Below are 13,824 nucleotides of genomic sequence, written 5' to 3' on the forward strand. Positions count from 1 at the left end.
CCTACAACACTCACTGGGACATCCTGCACGCCCAAGAAGGATGTGGTTATTCTTTTCTTTAAACACACAGACAACATGAACAGGAGCAGGACATTCAGCCCGTCCAGTCTATCCTGTCATTCAATCAGACCCAACATTGTTCCATCCTTGCCCCCCAACACCACTCTATACCACTTTACCCAGACCATTTGGCCCCACTTGCAGCTCAACAGTCTGCCAGTGATTGACCCGCAAAGTGGTGAATCCCTCTGCTCGACGCCACTGTGGGCTCAGACATTTCCACAGACGAGCCCCTCATGTCCCTTCCCCACTGTGAATGGGCTCCTTCCCCCATCCTGCTCCTGGATCCACCACTGAAATAAACATCCTCTCGGACTCCACCCTGTCCACCCCCTCACACACCTTCTTTATCCTCTCAGCAAAATCCCTCACACTCGCCCTTCTGCCGAGATCCCTCCCCATTGGGCCGGCATCAAGCCGATGAACCGAGTGGTCTCCTCCTACCTCTCAGCAGTACATCAGACTCCGGCTGCAGGAGTCGCTTCACAAACCCCCCAACTTCCCTCGGAGGGAAGTGGAAATAAATCAAAAAGCAGGACATTTACTTGAGGCTTGTTCCGCATTGACGGGGAGTTCGATGCGAGAGCGGGAGATGAAGGCCGCTGAGGTAACGCCCTCTCAGCTGCTCTGCCTCCTCTGTTGGGCGTAACCAGTGATAAACATGGCTTCACACCTATGTGAAGAGTGTAACTCCTCTGTTGATTGTAGGGTGGGGTGGGGTTGGTGGGTCAGGTAATTGTCACCTTAGCCGGTAATGTTCGACCGTCTCAACGCCAGTGTGACGTAAGGAATTGCACACGTGACTTCAGATCCTGGTGAGGGGGAACCCACACGTGATATCAGGCATGTGGGGGCGCAGAGTGACGTCAGATCCCGGTGTGGGAATCCCACACGTGACATCAGGCATGTGCCGGGGTTATTAAACGAACATAAATTGGACAATGATTGTATCATAAACAGAATACATGATAAATATAGATGTTTTCATTCAGTCAATATCAGACTTGTAAGTGTTGCATTTTGTCCCTAAAGCAGACAGGGAGCAACCATGCTCCAAGCGTCTGTCCCCACAACACCCACTGGGACAGCCTGCAGGCCCAAGGTGGGTCTGTTCACTCCGTTGTTTAAACCCAGACACCTCAAACAAAAGACAGCCACCGGGTCCTTATATTCGGTGTCTACATTCCCCCCAGCGCTAATGCTAAGGAGGCGCTTATGAAATGGTCGAGGCTATTAGCGATCTGCAGAACGCACACCCTGATGGTCTGTTTATTGTCGCCCGTGATTTCAACCACGCGAACCTTAAGTCAGTGCACCCCAAATTCCATCAGTATGTGGACTTTGCAACAAGCGGGGAGAACGTGTTGGACCGGGTTTACACAAACATCCCCGACGCGTACCGGGCAGAGACCCACCCCCTCCTCGGATACTCAGACCACATCTCTGTTATGCTAATCCCAGCATACAGACCGCTCGTCAGGCGCTCCAGACCAGTTCAGAAGCAGGTGAAAACCTGGCCAGCAGGAGCCATCTCTGCTCTTCAAGACTGCTTTGAGCACACTGACTGGCACATGTTCAGGGAGGCTGCAACCGATGGCGACTCTATCAACTTAGAGGAGTACACAGCATCAGTGACCAGCTACATCAGCAAGTGCATTGATGATGTCACTGCCCAAGACCATCACTATACGTGCCAACCAGAAGCCATGGATGACCGCGGAGGTGAGTGCGCTGCTGAGGTCCCGCGACTCCGCCTTCAGATCAGGCGACAATGCAGCCCTAACAACAGCAAGGGCCAAACTGTCCCAAGCCATCAGAGGGGCAAAGCGTGCACACGCCCAGCGAATCCAAAGCCACTTCCATGACAGCGGCGGCATGCGGCGCATGTGGAAGGGCATCCAGGACATCACCAATTACAAGACAACATCACCTGACTGTGCAGGCGATGCCTCCCTCCCAGCTGCGCTGAATAACTTCTACGCCCAGTTTGAGGAGGAAAATGACGAGGCGGCGAGTAAGTCCACCCCTCCTACAAACGACCAGGTGCTGTGTCCCACCGTGGCAGATGTGAGAAGATCCCTTTGCAGGGTCAACCCACGGAAGGCTGCTGGACCAGACGACATCCCTGGTAGAGTGCTCAGAGGATGTGCAGACCAGCTAGCAGATGTTCTCACTGACATCTTCAACATCTCCCTGAGCAGCGCCACCGTTCCAACGTGCTTCAAGGCCGCCAACATCGTCCCCATGCCGAAGAAGTCTTCAGTTTCCTGCCTAAATGACTACCGTCCCGTTGCACTCATATCCATCATCATGAAGTGTTTCGAGAGGCTCGTCATGAGGCATATCAAGACCCTGCTGCCCCCTCACTGGGCCTGCTGTTGCCACCACCATCCACCTGGCCCTAACCCACCTGGACAAAAAAGACACATACGTTCGAATGCTGTTCATAGACTTAAGTTCAGCACTCAACACAATCATCCCTCAGAAACTGATTGGAAAGCTGAGCCTACTGGGCCTGAACACCTCCCTCTGCAACTGGATCCTAGACTTCCTGAATGGGAGGCCTCAGTCAGTCCGGATCGGGAACAGCATCTCCAAAACCATCACACTGAGCACAGGGGCTCCCCAGGGCTGCGTGCTCAGTCCACTGCTGTTCACTCTGCTGACCCACGACTGTGCTGCAACAGATAGCTCGAACAACATCATCAAGTTCGCCGATAACACGATCGTGGTAGGTTTCATCAGCAAGAACGACGAGTCAGCATACAGAGAGTAGGTGCAGCGGCTAACGGACTGGTGCAGAGCCAACAACCTGTCTCTGAATGTGAACAAAACAAAAGAGATGGTTGTTGACTTCAGGAGGGCACGGAGCGACCACTCCCCACTGAACATCGACGGCTCCTCGGTAGAGATCGTTATGAGCACCAACTTTTTTGGTGTTCACCTGACGGAGAATCTCACCTGGTCCCTCAACACCAGCTCCATAGCAAAGAATGCCCAACAGCGTCGCTACTTTCTGCGAAGGCAGAGGAAAGTCCATCTCCCACCCCCAATCCTCATCACATTCTACAGGGGTTGCATTGAGAGCATCCTGAGCAGCTGCATCACTGCCAGGTTCGGATAATTGCACCATCTGGGATCGCAAGATCATGCAGCGGATAGTGAGGTCAGCTGAGAAGATCATCGGGGTCTCTCTTCCTGCCATCACGGACATTTACACTACACGCTGTATCCGCAAAGGAAACAGCATTATGAAGGACCCCATGCACCCGTCATACAATCTCATCTCCCTCCTGCCGTCTGGGAAAAGGTTCCGAAGCATTCGGGCTCTCACGACCAGACTATGCAACAGTTTCTTCTCCCAAGCTATTAGACTCCTCAATACACAGGGCCTGGACTGACACCTTGCCCTATTTAGCCTGTTTATTATTTATTGTGATGCCTGCACTGTTTTTGTGCACTTCACACAGCCCTGTGTAGGTCTGTAGTCTAGTGCAGCTTTCACTGCGTTGTTTTTACGTATTTCAGTTTAGTTTTTGTACTGTGTCATGTAACACCATGGTCCTGAAAAACGTTGTCTCATTTTTACTATGTACTGTACCAGCAGTTATGGTCGAAATAACAATAAAAGTGACTTGACTTGAAGCCTTATTCGTCCTCCTTACTTCAGAGGAGATAAACCCCCGTTTTCCCACTTCAATCCGTCAACCTTACAGCTCCGCCAACTCCTTGTTGAGGAAGAGTGACATTAAAGAAACGGGCTTGTTGGATCTTTTCCGGGAGTCGGGTTAGGAAACACGTGGCGGGATCTACGGAGGGAACTCCTAAATGACGAAGCCCACATCCCCATTGGTTGATATGCTAAATGGTTATTTGCTGTCACCAATGAGGGATAAGTGAAATTCACGTCACCGCGACAGATACCGGGCACGCACAGCATGCTCAAATCGTCTCAACGTCAGCCCGGGAGCGCGAGGGTGACGAAGCTCCGCGAGAGGATGCACGTGGGCAGTGGGCGGGGCGGTGAGCTCGTTCGCGCGGTAGATGGGGAGACTGTAGAGTCAGTAAGCGCGTCCCTCGGTCCCGTACCGTGCTGGCCATTTCACCGAGTGAGTCATGGTCGATCCGCAACCCGCTGGGGTACAGCATTAACACACAAATCTCGATGTATGTAGTTAATCAATGTAGATTTTCTTTTCAGTTCCACAATAACATTAATATCCGGCTGTTATATTGGCTTATACTAATTAAACTGTTAGAACTTTTCTAAACTACACACCGAATGCATAAGTGGACCACTCAGCCCTCCGAAATTGCTGCTGATCTGATTTAAATTTTTTTTACGCATTTCCCGATGTTCATTTCGAAAACAATTCAACCCCACTCTTTATAAAGAAACTAGGCTTTGAATGGAATCAAAGGCTTTAATTTCACTGGCCCGTGAGTACAAAGAGTTGCTGACTCCCGCGATTAACACCGGCAAGAAAAACAGGAGGGTGAGAGAGGGAGTGACGGGGTTGGGGGCGGATCTGTTGCTGCTTTTCACTACATGATGCCCTGTCCACAGCCAAACCTCCCACCGTCCCTCTGAGCATTGTATCTAACTGAATATCATCTCTTTCATCATCTGATCCAACACGCTGCTTCCCATCCCGAAATGACTGAGTTTAAACCGATTCCGGCAGCTCCAGCAGTCCTGGCTGCAAAAACATCCGTTCATCTCAAGTACAGGTATAACCCATGCCTTTGGTACAGGGTCAAACAGGAACATTGCGAAACCTGTTTCTGCTTGATCACAGATTCACAGGTCTGACAATTTATTGGTAGAAAGATACTTGATGACGCCAGGCTACGTAAATGTACATTATTGGTTGGCATTTGCTAGTCAGGACTGAATGAAATGTGGTGCTGGGACATTTGGCTTCAAGAGGGTTTGCTCTTAGCAGAGGCTTGCACGACGATATACTCCAGGGCAAGTATATCATTGCAGCTTGCAATAGACAGAGGGGTCAATGACATGTTGCTGTCGTTCATGGTAATTCCACATTTCTGCAATCACTACAGCAGGAAGCAGTTGCGGCGTCTTATAAAGGGAGGAAATTCTCACCGCGTTTTGAAATTATTATGACATAACACAGACAAGCAAGGAAACATCAGAAGTGATGTTTGAATTGAGCAAACAATATGAGGAATGTGCGTGGCTTCACAGAGCTGATGCTGACAGCAATTAGCAGATCTGGAGTGATTGCAACTGGCATAACTGGCACTTCCACATTTATACAGTTCCGCTCCAACTATTTTCTACCTTCCTTGGTACAGAACTGTAATGTCTAAAAGACCACTGTTTGAGTAAATGAGACTCACCAAACTTCCTCCTGACTGAATCAATGGAATCAATGAAGGTTTCTCTCCAATTGATGCTCTCAGTCCTCGGACTGGTTCAATTGTTGCTGTTCCCTCATCTTCAGTTGTGGTTTACTTACAGTCGTTGGCTTTTCTTCCAATAAACCTCTCACCGCAGGTCTAACTTTAACCAGAGAGAATAGAGTATGTTACTAATACAAATGAGAACAAAGCATTAAACTGAAATTTAAATATTGAACGCATATATCATGATCCGAGTGAAGAAATCTGTAACTGTCACTCACACTTTTCAAAGCCTGACATGGGATGCAAAAGAACACACACGAAATGCTGGAGGAACTCATCAGGCTAGGCAGCATCTGTATGTCGACGCTGCTCTCTTCCATAGACGCTGTCTGGCCTGCTGAGTTCTTCCAGCATTTTGTGTGTGTTGCTTGGATTTCCAGCGTCTGACGATTTTCTCTTGTTTGTGATGGGATACAATGAAGTCATCGCTCAGTCATAGTATAAGATACAAGTCATAATACATCGGAGTAGAATTGGATGACTCGGTCATTCTAGTCTGTTGCTCAATCATTCATGGAAGATTTTATTTTCAACACATTCTCGCTTCCCTGCTATAACACTCAAACTATTTAGCAACCCAAAATGTGAATATACCCAACGATAGCCTCCACCACACTCTGTGACATCAAACTTCACATTCCCCCAACCTTTGGCTGAAGAAATTTCTCTCAGCTCAGTTTTTAAGTGAAGCTTCTTTATTTCTGAGGCAGCACTCTCAGATCCCAGACTCTCCGTCTAATCAAGACACCCTGTCCATTCTCACTGCATCCAGACTTGTTGCTATTCAGTTGGTGTAAATAATCACTCCCGCCCTATCTACCCACACCCCCCCCCCCGAACACTATCCCTGTGAACTGCACTGAACACAGGCCCAGGGCCATCACTGCTCCACACGCATAAAGCTTATGATTCCTCAGCTTATTTTGTGAACCTTGTTAGCAACAACTGTACTGATACATTTCCGTGAAAAACAGGACATTTGGTACAAGGATAATGTACTGGGAAAAATCTGGTTTCTTTACTCTTCTATTAACTCTCACAAAACGAGCGCAGGTGCACTGTTCCATTCACAGAGGATATAAATGTTCCAGGGTGAATGTAATAAAGAGAAACTGGAATCACAAGAAATGCTCAGCAGGTAAGGAATTGCTGTGGAGAGAGGAAAAAAGATAGCGATTCAGTTTCCTAACCTTTCGTCAGAATGGATTCATCCAGTTTTTAGTGGAAAATCTTGGGGTGCTCTCCATGGAGCGGTAGGGACTGAGGGAAGATCTATAGAGGTTTATAAGATTATGAAAGACATTGACAGAGTAGACAGGGAGCATCTTTTCGCTGGTTAGAAATGTCTAATATCAGAGGCCATGCAATGAAGGTGTGAGCGAGTAAATGCAATGGAAATGTGAGGGTAAGTTGTTTTACTCAGAGAGGTGTGGATGCCTGGAATGCGCTGTCCGTTATGGTGGGGGAAGCAAATACATCGGAGGCTTTTAAGAGACGTTTAGATAGATGTGTGTGAGGAAGATTGAGAGGATATGGACATTGTGCCGGTAGGAGATTTTTGGGGTGGGTGTTGATATACTTTTCTGCTGGTTTGGCACACCATTGTGGCCGAAGGGCCTGTTCCTGTGATGTTCTGTTCCATGTTCTGTTCTATCTTCAGCATCTTGAGTTTCCCTTTGACTCCCACTGGCAGATAGACAGGTGACAGTGAAGAGGAATTTCCAAATGTGAATTGATTTCTGAAACCCCGGGCTATTTCTACTGGTGCAAACACTAAACAGCGTATTTAATCACAACCTCTCCCTGTGAGGGATGGAATGGGAACTCATTCTCTGCTTCGCTTTCAAGGGAAATTCAGAACCAAACATCTGAGCACAGAACAGGAATACTCGCTCAACATCTCATAAAACCGGACAGCTTGATCCCCGGTTCATTTTATCTGGGTCAAAACATGTGTGGTATCCCAGGATCCAACCTCAGAGGGTCACAGCCCGCACCGAGAGCCTCGCACATCTTTTCCAGATCACACACTGAGAGATTCACGCTACCAATATCCAGCCCCCGGAGACGTCTGCTTCATTGAGGAAGGAGGAACATCCAGCCGCATCTGTAAAAGAAACGACGTAGACCGAAGCCCAAACACAGACAGTCCCATATTCCCGGAGCCTCCATCCCAAGATTGTATCTCAAGCACCAGCTCTCCCAGGGCTCTTTGCTGCCGGTAATATGCGGCAGTGTCTCAGCTAATCCCAGTTCAAAACCTTACACTCCCACACCAACCCATGACAGAACTGGGGCCTGATGATCCTTTGTCTGGATGGAGATCAGCCGGGAAACATGGACACTGGGTCACGAAGAGGGTGCTGATACATTTCAACTTGTCTCCTCAGTTACATTGAGCACATCTGTTCATTATTTTATTGGCGACAGTCATCAAGCCCAGGTCAATTAACAGCCACTTTCCCCGTCGTGTAACAAGAACAATATTTTTTAAATATAACATTGAAAATATAGCACTGGAAACTGAGTACAGGATATTTCTTTGTTCTTTTGATGCACAAAACACTGACTGATTGCACGATGTTTGACACACTGAACAGAATCGCATAAATGCAATCCCTACAATCATTAGTTGTTCCTTCATTCCAGCACAGACATCATCCGTCCCGCACAGTAAATGATCAAAGCATCCTTGTATCAACACTGGCTGCTGACGCCCCTGTCTCTCCGCTGAGAGTCAGTAAACAGAGAGAGATAAACATGTTCAACTCTCCTTGCAGCTCCAGAGAGCTGTTGCCCTGGCGACGGAGGAAGTGGCTTGCAAAGATAACTGAAAAAGGAAATAATACTCAACTTGACATGTTCTGAATTTTATTATGGCAAAGATGAAATGATCATTCAGCCATTTTGTAACGGTGAAACTAAAATTCCACTGGTTGTATTTACCCCGTCGAGGTGCATTCAGCCAATCTCACGGTGGTTCCAGCTCTACAGAATTTCCAGCATTGCAGACGCTGGTCCAAAATAAAAACACGTTGTTGGATACAACCAGTCAGCAACAAATGTCGATTATGTGTTCAAGTTTTAATGTAGATTCATAGAGCCTTTAGAGCACAGATAGAGGACTCTTAGCCCGTCCATTCCGTGCTATGTTCGGTCCGGTACCATCAGCCTGCACCCAGACCATAGCCCTCTAGACCACCCTCACCTATGTACCTACACAGACATCTCTTACATACTACAATTGAACCTTCATCTCTAATACGGCTGGGAGCTCCTTCAGCATTCGCACCGCCCTCAGAGTGAAGCAGTTACCCCTCAGATTCCCTTAAGTATTTCACTTTTTAAGGATGCGTACAGTTCCTCTACTCTTCCACCACTGGGAAGGTCAGAACACAACTTGATGCATCTCAAACTCTGCTACGTGCATCTGGTGAAGAGTAAACCTGCAGCCTCGAGGTCAGTGAGGAAATGGTCGTGGGAGGCTTATGAGGCACTCCAGGATCGTTTTGAGGTGACAGACTGGCAGGCCCTCTGTGTGCCACATGGAGAGGACATTGATGGACTCACAGAGTGCATCACTGGTTACATCAACTTCTGTGTGGACTGCAATGTTCCGGCAAGAACTGTCCTTTGTTATTCAAATAACAAGCCATGGGTAATAAAGGACATTAAGGACATCCTGAACGCTAAAAAGAGGGTGTTTCGAGATGGAAATAGGGAGGAGCTGAGGACAATACAGAGGGACCTGAAAGCCAAGATCAAGGAGTCTAAAGACAAGTATAGGAGGAAGCCTGAGTGGAAACTCCAGCAGAACAACATGAGAGAGGTCTGGAGTGGGATGAGGACCATCACTGGGTTCCGGCAAACTAGCAACAGAGGAGCAGAAGGCAGTGTGGACAGGGCCAACGAACGTAACCTGCTCTTCAACAGATTTGACACAGTGGCCCCTGCCCATCCCCTCATGATTCTTCTGTTGTCGGCTCCCAACCACCACATACTCTACTGTCCACTCCTACCCTTCCTCACAGCCCCCTACCGTGCTTTCGTGACTACACACCTCCTACATTTGAAACCACCACGGTGGGCTTCACAGCTGAACAGGTGAGAATACAGCTGAAACGTCTCCACACAAGCAAGGCTGCAGGCTCGGATGGTGTCAACCCCAGGCTGCTCAAAGCCTGTGCCCCCCCCACATCTATGTAGAGTACTTCACCATGTATTCAACCTTAGCTTGAGTCTCCAGAGGGTTCCTGTGCTGTGAAAGAAGTCCTGCCTCGTCCCTGTACCGAGGACGCCGCGCCCCAGTGGCTCTAATGACTACAGACCGGTGGCATTGACCTCCCACATCATGACCCTGGAGGGACTTGATCTAGAACAGCTCCGGCCTATGGTTGGGCCACACTTAGACCACCTCCAGTTCGCCTATCAGCCCCGACTAGGTGTTGAGGATGCCATTGTCTACCTGTTGCACCGTGTCTTCACCCACCTGGACAAGCCGGCGAGCACTGTGAGGGTCATGTTTTTTGACTTCTCCAGTGCGTTCAACACCATCCGCCCAGCTCTGCTATGTGAGAAGCTGAAAGTGATGCAGGTGGATGCTTCCCTGGTGTCATGGATTACTGATTAACTGACTGGCAGACCACAGTACGTGCGCTTGCAACACTGTGTGTCAGACAGAGTGGTCAGGAGCACTGGGGCTCCACAGGGGTCTGTCCTGTATCCCGTTCTCTTCACCATCTACACCTTGGACTTCAACTACTGCACAGAGTCTTGCCATCTTCAGAAGTTTTCTGATGACTCTGCCATAGTTGGATGCATCAGCAAGGGAGATGAGGCTGAGCTGAATCACCTGCAGCTTAATGTGAAAAAGACTAAGGAGATGGTGGTGGACCTGAGGAGGTCTAAGGCACCGGTAACCCCTGTTTCCATCCAAAGGGTCAGTGTGGACATGGTGGAGGATTACAAATACCTGGGGATACGAATTGAAAATAAATTGGACTGGTCAAACAACGCTGAGGCTGTCTACAAGAAGGGTCAGATCTGTCTCTATTTCTTGACGAGACTGAGGTCCTTTAACATCTGCCGGACGATGCTGAGGATGTTCTACGAGTCTGTGGTGGCCAGTGCTATTACGTTTGCTGTTGTGTGCTGGAGCAGCGGGCTGAGGGTAGCAGACACCAACAGAATCAACAAACTCATTCGTAAGACCAGTGATGTTGTAGGGGTGTAACTGGACTCTCTGACAGTGGTGTCTGAAAAGAGGATGCTCTCCAAGTTGTTTGCCATCTTGGACAATGACTCCTATCCACTGCATAATGTACCGGATAGGCACAGGAGTACATTCAGCCAGAGACTCATTCCACCTAGATGCAACACTGAACGTCATAGGAAGTCATTCCTGCCTGTGGCCATCAAACTTTACAGCTCCTCCCTCGGAGTGTCAGACACCCTGAGCCAATAGGCTGGTCCTGGACATATTTCCACTTGGCATGATTAACTTGTTATTATATAATTATTTATGGTTTTATATTGCTATATTTCTACACTATTCTTGGTTGGTGCGGCTGTAACGAAACCCAATTTCCCTCGGGATCAATAAAGTCTGTCTGTCTGTCTTTTTGCCCTAAATTCACCCTCAGATGGGCAAGCGCTTAACTGCATTCACACTATTTATACTACAATACATTTGTATAAATCCAGCAGGTGTTTTCCAACATGGGATCTCTTTAAGACACTATCTAACTCTGCTTCTCCCTTAATGGATCTGTATTCCCATGTCAATTTGTTTTGTCCCACATTGCAGACCCCCTACTAGTCAATGAGTAAGTTATATACTCGTTTGCCCTGCCAAAATGCAACACCCCACACTTATCTGTATTAAATTCCATCTTTTAGTTTTCAATCCAATTTCCCAGTTCCACACAACCTCGTTTCCCAAGAGACTTGAATCTTTCCAAGGCAGTGTGCTAACAAGCTACAAATGAAACAAAAACTCAACAGATAATCTGTCGAAAGATATTTTTTTTTCCGGTCTAACACCCTGTGTCGGATGGTTTTGAACAATTTCTAATTTGATTTCAAATTCCCAGCATCTTGAGTGTTTCTTTAATTTCAGCTGCTCACAGACAGACGACAGTGAGAAGGAATTTCCAAACACGGTAAGGATACTGAACCCGACGTGATAACCAATGATGCAAACACTGAACAGCTCATTCCTGGTACTCACTACCTCTGTGTATTGAGATTACCTCTCAGATCCCTTCGATCGGACTCCCCAACCCTGGGAAACGAAGCCTGGTGTATGTAGCTGGGCATCAAGGGCTTCACAGACTATGTGAGGGAAAAGGTAGCCTTGACTGTATCAGTAACGCTTCCCTCCCTGGCGCTCTAAGCACTGCTTCGAGGCACAACACAAGCCAGTCACGAAAACTACCCCCCCCCCCCCCCCCCCCACCCCGAGAGCTGAGCAGTCAATGTCTGTAACAGAAGACGTAATAAGGCCTCTGCAAGGGTGCTGGGCCAGAAAACATCCAGGCTGAGCTCGCATACAGTGTATGCACATCAGCGCATTGATCTCTTCACGGCCATTGCCAACACTTCACTCTTCCAGGCTGCCGTTCTCACCTGCTTCAAATCAGCCACCATCCTCCCTGTACCAACGAACTCTACACATTCAGAACAAAACGACCTGACGCTGGTCAGTGTGGCATGCATTGACGGCTGATAACGGCACATATCAAAAACTCCAATCCTTACTCACTGGGCACTCACCAATAAACTTACGTACCGAATCACTCCAGGACAGATCCCATAGCATCGGTCATTCCCCTTGGCCTGACACACTCTGAAAACAGGGACACCTGTGTCAGAATGCTGTATCTGAATTTCAGTTCGGCATGTAACACTATAGTCCCACAGACATTGGTGAACCAATTCCTTCTCAGCCATCTAATTACACCGCTGCTCAACTGGATGTTGGGCTTCCTAGCTAACAGACCGCCGACAGTCAGGTTGCACAACCGCTGTTCCTTCCCATTATCCAGAACTTGGCTGTGTGCTGAGCCCATTGTTGTATACTCCACTCACACAGTCTGCATGGCCGAACACCCAACAACCACACTGAGATTAAAATCGCCGATGACACAGTGTGGTGGGGCTCATCAGGAACAATAATGATATGTCATACAGAGAAAACAGCTTAAGACCTGGAGCCAGTCAAATAACCTCTTTCCCAATGTCAACAAGACAAAGGGGATGGTTATCGATTTCTTTCTCCCGCTTGATTTTATATGCCTACAACGTCACCCAAATTTGTATGTGCTCCGTGGAATAAAGATCCAACTTGACCAACCTTTCCCTATAACTCGGCCCTCTAGCACAGGCAGAATCCTCATCAATCTCTTCATCACCCTCTCCAGCTTGATAATAGTTTTCCTACAATATGGTAACCACAACTGTACGGAATACTCGGTGTAGCCTCACAGGCTATTTATATAACTGCAATACGATGTCTGCAAACCAAAACTCAATGTCTGACTGAATAAGGCCAGCATGGATAAAGCCTTCTTTTCCACCCTCTATACCTGCACGTCCGCTTTCAGCGAACGTTACCCTAGTAACCCCAGCTTGCTCTGTTCCACAACGCTTGGTGCGCCGCCATTCAGCATACCAGGCCCACCACGGTTTCACTGTACAAAATGCACCATCTTTCACTTGTCCAAGCTGAGAACCATTTCCTGTATCTCAGTCTATCTCCATCACTGACCAACATCTCTTTGAAATACATGATAACATGTTGCAATATCAACAAGACCCCCTGAAGACTCCTTAGTATCACAACTTGCTAGCCGTGCTATGTGTATTCATAAACAAATCATAGTCATGAATGACATATTTCAATACCAACACGCCCATCACAGTCGTCACAAGCCTCCATTCGCTAAATCCAACTTCAGTTATCGTCCTGTGTTTGCTGACATCGAGTCGGGTCAACATTGTTATCTCTTTCTAAAACGTCAACATGATTGGCAAGCTCGGCTCCGCTGGGCGGTGTAATCGGTGATTTCCCCACAACCAAAGTCCAAACGCTCCGATCATCTTTTTCGCTGCAAACTGAAGAGATTCAAACCCAGCTGAACAACCTGGAGTAGAGCTTGTATACTGCCTGTTCTATAATCTCAGGGACTCCATTCCAGTATTGCAGCTCCCCTGCGACGCTTCGCTGCCGGCGATTTGCCGTGGGTTTCCTGCCACTTCTGATTCACATATTAAGGTGCAACTGGAACCAAACAAGTATTATAACCTACATAAAGACTGCTCAGTGACGCTTTG

General features: G+C 48.0%; 1 protein-coding gene across 2 annotated transcripts in view; it reads right to left on the reverse strand.

The window, feature by feature from the left end:
- The window catches only part of LOC140723566 (NACHT, LRR and PYD domains-containing protein 3-like), a 51,774-nt gene extending 46,291 nt beyond the window's left edge, over positions 1-5,483 (reverse strand). For both annotated transcript variants that reach the window (XM_073038139.1, XM_073038138.1), the window contains exon 1: positions 5,425-5,483. The gene's annotated coding sequence lies outside the window, so the exon portion shown is untranslated. The remainder of the gene's footprint in view (positions 1-5,424) is intronic.
- Between the last annotated feature and the right edge of the window lie 8,341 nt (positions 5,484-13,824).

This window comes from Hemitrygon akajei, unplaced genomic scaffold, assembly GCF_048418815.1.
Source record: "Hemitrygon akajei unplaced genomic scaffold, sHemAka1.3 Scf000119, whole genome shotgun sequence".
Taxonomy (NCBI): Eukaryota; Metazoa; Chordata; class Chondrichthyes; order Myliobatiformes; family Dasyatidae; genus Hemitrygon; species Hemitrygon akajei.